Genomic DNA, 6,004 nt, shown 5'->3' on the forward strand with positions numbered 1-6,004 from the left:
CATGACCTATCTACAAAAAAAAATTTTATATATATATATATATATATATATATATATATATATATATATATATATATATATATATATATTTTTATGCATTTTTTTATATTTTTATCAAACATGGCACCTCTCGCCTTCTTCAGTATTTAAATTTGAACAAACTCTGTTCTAAAGATGCCACTTTGTTGTTTTTAAACTCTTTGTTCTGTCTTTAAGGTGACAAAGTAGTCAAGCTGTCCCATGCACTATTTAAAAAGCTTTTTGATGTGAACAGATGGTGCATGTATTTTTTTCTCCTTTGACACATAGAAAACAATACAGTGTTGCTTTGATCATATCAGACATGGCTAACATCCAATCTAGACACTGAAGACAATTAAGAGGCATTGGCTGACATCCATCTAGGCACCGTACTATGGGGCTGTTCTCCTTCCTGTAAACAAAGCATAGAATTGTGGTCAGATGCCTTTGATGTTCACTGGATATAAAATTCCCCTCAAACCTATTTTGAGAACCTTTATAAGAAGGTCATCTTTTTGTATGAGTGTGACTACTCATTTATAATTTACGACTCATAATAGTTTACTATTCAATATTGAATAGCAATGAATGTTTGCAAAAAGAAGAGATGAATTCACAACTCGAACATTTTCTGTCCATTTAATTTGGTTGTTTCCCTCTTTTTCGGAAACTTTGCTAAACCGCTGTTTTCAGTAGTTTGGGCAAAGCCATTTTATAGCCATTTATATGATTGTCAAATAGAGTAAAAATAAACCCAGTGTCACATCAGCCACTGTATTCTTCTTTGCTCCTAAATTTAATGACTGAACATCAAACCTTTAAGTTATTTTGGGGTATTGCAAGGCCTGCTTACATAGTCTTTAATATAAACACAGAAGATCATTGCTTGACAAAAAAGTATAGTAAGACACGGCTTAACTGGGTATCTAGTAGTTCACTAATGAAGAGGCATTCTTATGGCAGGTAGCATGAAGCACAGAGAATGCTACTGCTAACTCATTGCAACAGGACATACCGTCATTCCAGTGGCATATGCTCACCAGGGCAAAGTCTCAGATCTGTAGTCACTGTTCACCAGACATCTCCAAAGATGCATGCGCAGACGTAGAAGGCTTGGCGCACTAGAAATATGATAATGTCCCACAGTGTCAAATGCTTGCTCTCTTTTGTAGAATCAGCCCCCATATCAGCATCATTACCCTTTCTTATCCCACATCACTTGGGGTTTTGAAGTCGCATGTCTATCCCATGATTCCCTGCACATTTGGCCAAACATCTTCCCTTATGTGCCACTAATGGTCTGCATATAGAGTGTCATGTGGAGTCCATCTGGCCCAGTGGAAGTACGGTGAGGACTGAAGAGTCTTCATAATTGACATTGCGCTATTGATTTTTATTTTTTCCTGCACAATTGCCAGGATGCTCTCTGAATATTCAGCAGAGACATTTGAGTTTGATCACTACTTAGCACTGCTTATAACTAGATAGCCTTGATTACCTTGAAGGTATTCACTGCATTAACTAATTGTATTAGCCAACTGCAGAGACCAAAACAGTGGATTTGAATGGAAGGCTCTTAAGAGTGATGGACTGTGCAGCGCTGCTATGCTCTCCCCTTACTGCGCCTGTAGCAGCTCCTAAAACTGACTATAAGAGACCCTGTGGAATGTGCTTCTCTCCAACATCTTTCAGCTATTTTCAGCAACCACACAGATCAACTACAGCTAACCTACGACCACTGGAGGGACAACTTATTGTTATACAGTCATTATTATATTGTATATGATAAAGTGTCACTATCCGCTCTTTGTTTACAGTCGCAAATTTTTACAAATCGAATCCATTTGTTTTATGGGTTGTCTGTTTGTTGTAAATAAGATGATCAAACTGTATTAAGCTAGCAAATATGTTTAAACATAGGTATTTATTCATCACTGGGAAAAGAAAAGCAGCCCCAGACAAAACACAAAAAAACTCCATGTGAAAAGGATGTCAGACCGCATATTTCTTCCCTGATCTTTTAAAGTAGATGTCACTGTAAAACAGAACAGCAGGCAATAAAATGTCATCGCTTCTCTCATGACACTGAATCACAAATGCAAGTTGTGATCTGAAAGGGTCTTTGTTGCATTTCTATGCAGCCAAAGGTGTTATTAGGTAAATGAAAAGTTACTGAGCTACTGGGTGAACAGTGAGGCGGTGACTGAATTGTCCTTGTGCAAGGCTGACCGTTTACCTGCTGGCCACCTACACTCAATCGGGTAATTGCTCTGTTTAGTCGCAGCGCACAACGTAGTTTGTGTGAGAGGTGAAATACATGCTTACAGGCTCCCCGGTAGTAGGTTTAAACGGTCTTTGAGCATTTATTTTCATATGCAGTGAAATGTCTCCATCTAGTGAATACTCAGTTTTGAAACTGGATTAACAATACCTTATCAATTGACTTTTTTCTAGTAATAAAAATTGAGCATTTGGAATATTTATTAGGAATGCATAGATTACACATCAGAGAAAAGAACTATCAAGAACAACAAGGCGAATTAACTCACTTGCCCAAAAATCATATCAGAGTACTCATAAATGAACACCACACCCGATATTGATATCTGCTAAATATGTAATGCAAACATAAATTCACCTTGCATGTAAAAGGTTGATTAGAAACAGATTATTAACAGCCCATGAGATGTTATGGCAGGTACAAACAAAAAGATGCAGTTTGCAAAAGGTTGTTTGTTCCTTTGAGCCAAAATACATGACATAGATAACTATGAAATAAGCCAGGCTTCCCCTTTCTTCATTTTCATAATTACAGAATAACCAAATAAATGCAAAGATATTCAAATGTACTCTTACGTGCATTTTCATGCAGCCTTTCTTTTGTTCTGGCTGCAAGCATGGCAGTTGTTTATTTATTGAATTTGTTGGGAAAACTGATAGCTAGATTTTACAGTATAAGAGTCCCTCTAAGCAGCTGCTGTCACAGACTTTGTTACTGTACTGTAACAGTCATTTTACAGGTACAAAAATAATGTAATTTAATGAACAGATGCAGTCTGCTTACCAATGTTTTGAAATAAACTACAACCATTTCTGAGTATATGAACCGTGACTTTGTAAAAATTACTATTCATGATTTTTTCATTTAAAAAGAATGGGATTTAACACAGTAGCCTAGTTCAGTTCAGGCTTAATTGCCTAGAATTTTCAAAAAGAATATCAGGAAACTTTGTATAATTTTTAATCAGCTTGATTTTGCAGTGAAATTCTATTAAACATGTCAAGACTGAATTCATAATTGGGTCATACATCAACTCATCACTTGCAATGTTTAAAAAGATATGTTATATCATATTGCTGACGTGGGTTTGGCATTTATTGTTTACACTGTAGCCGGCACAAGAAATAACTTCATAGACCCTATTAAAAAGATTTTCAAAAGATTTTTTTCTATAGTACTTTAATACCCCAAACATTCTCAGTTCCTCATCATGATGTAGACTATGGATACAAAGCATATGTCCAATGGGCGTAATGCTTTCGTCTGGTCCAGACACTAGAGCAATAACACAAGATTCAGAAGTGAGATAAGCGCATCCTTTTACTCCAAGCAAGCACTGTTCTACTTTATACCAAAACCATGGGCAGATAAAATGGATGCAGCGACTCCACTTTCAATCAATGTGTTCCTGAATGTGGACAGATTCATGAGACCCAACAGCTTCCTTCTGGAGACATAAAACAGAAATAAGACACCAATAAGCAAACATACATATGTTCATAGAATGAGGTCCATGCTAACACAACCATATCAGACCTTAAAAGGAGTGGGTTTTCTCTTCACAGACAGTTATATCCACCCGTAACGGGTACCCAGACCTGGCTTTCTCCTGTTATGTCTCTGTCTTTTAATTTTGCCATTCAAAAGCAGAAATCAGCTTCCACTGAACCTATTCAACCTCTATATAAAATGCTGTATGAATATCATATAATTGTGTATAGTTATTGATATATGCAATAAAAAACACACCCATCATCTTATTTTTAGCTGCTTTGAATTTCAAAGGCAATCTGCCACTAGATTAATTCATATTTATATTCATACTAGATTCATAGTAATGTCTCATTACTGTAATGCTTCCAGAATATTCATGCTGTATTTCAGAATCATTGTGTGTTCTCATGTGAAAATCCTTTGACCTTCAAAAAGATTAACAGCTAAGCATTTCATTCCATTCACCAGAATGGCTGACTAGCTGGTCTCCTGCTCAGGATGGCTGTGTTTTTCCTAAGCGGGTCCGCCTGTCCACTTATTTGGTGCACTTCTTTTTCTGATTTTCTTTAGGCCTGTTTGTTTATTTCATGCATTATTAAAATTTTTGTCGCCAGCACTAGAGGGAGACAGACATGTGAAAATAACGTAAGGGGAAAGTTCTGCGCAGGGCAGATTGCCTGCTCCTTTGGCATGTCCCCTTTCAACTTCATTTTTAAAAACTATTTTAAAAGATTGAACATTAACTTTGGGTAACAGGATTAATTACTGAATTGTAGCTAATTCTTAGCCCAGTTACTGGCTACATCAGATTTTGCTAAGACAAACGTTACCCTGTACTAGACCTTTTAAAGGCTAACCAAAAGTTTTAGTAAAAATAAAAAATGTTAGTATCAAAGATTTTTGTAAAATTAATAACTAAGGAAAATTCCGTCTTAATCAAAGGCTATTTACAGCTTGTTTTTAAACTATGTCTCAATCATAACAGATTAACAAAATCTATCAAGGAAATAAATAAATGAATACATAAACAAGGCTTTTAATATTTGTAAATCCGTGAATTGATTTGCATAACTTCTGGTGTAAACTGATCTTAAATCAGCCTGTTTTGGGGTCAGTCCAAGAATATACTGCACCACGTGCTTATGCCAACTGACCAGCAACCTGCCCAATGGGAGCCACAGTTGAAGTCCCTGCTCCCCTAGTCTGAGATGTATGAGGAGAGGGGGGACTGGTGGGGCCTGTAACTGGAGCCTCAGCTTGCCATTCCCCAGGGTTTACATGTGTTAAATATAACCCACATTGGCCAGCTAAGCAAAAGAAGACAGAGTGGGGGTCTGCACAGTCATCCAGGACAAGCACTGAGATGGGAAGTTAAGAACGACAGGGCAAGTCCGTCTTAGTAGATGTCAATACCTCTGTTCCAGTCACCTGTCGGAATGACGCAAATTGCAATGTATATTTGGCAAAACAGCCAGTTTAATTAAAAGGCTTTTTATCTCTGCAATCATTTTCACTTCATGCATCCATTTTTGAGAACTTAATAACCAAGCTCAGGTTTGTCGAGTTTGTCATACACGGTATAGCCCGCAGTGAAATGGTTTGAAAGTGCTCTGTCCAAACTGAGGGAAAAACAGGGGTACATAAGGAAATATGTGTATGTGTGTGTGTGTATGTATGTATATATGTGTATATATATATATATATATATATATATATATATATATATATATATATATATATATATATATATATATATATATATATATATATATATACACACACAAAAATATATATAACAATGTATGTACAATATATGTATAATATGTATATATACACAATGTACAATATATATATGGATATGTGGATATATGTGTATGTACACAATGTACAGAACATACAGTTCCGTCTTACAAATTTACATATTACAGTCACATGGTGGTGGTGGTCCCCACAGTTTAGTTTCCCTGATTCAAGGCCCGAATGGCCTGTGGGAAGACGCTCCTCTTCAGTCTCTCTGTCTTGGTCTTCAGGGAGCAAAAGCGCCTCCCTGACCTCAAAAGAGAGAAGAGCCTATTGTTGGGATGGGTGGGGTCCTTCACAATCCTCCTGGCCTTGGTCTGACATCGCTTGTAGTAGATGGTCTGCAGGTCAGGAAGTTCCGTTTGAGTGATGCGCTCTGCTGAACGCACTACCCTTTGGAGTGCTTGT

Source organism: Electrophorus electricus, chromosome 11 (assembly GCF_041902795.1).
Source record: "Electrophorus electricus isolate QZ-2024a chromosome 11, ASM4190279v1, whole genome shotgun sequence".
In the NCBI taxonomy this organism is placed as follows: domain Eukaryota; kingdom Metazoa; phylum Chordata; class Actinopteri; order Gymnotiformes; family Gymnotidae; genus Electrophorus; species Electrophorus electricus.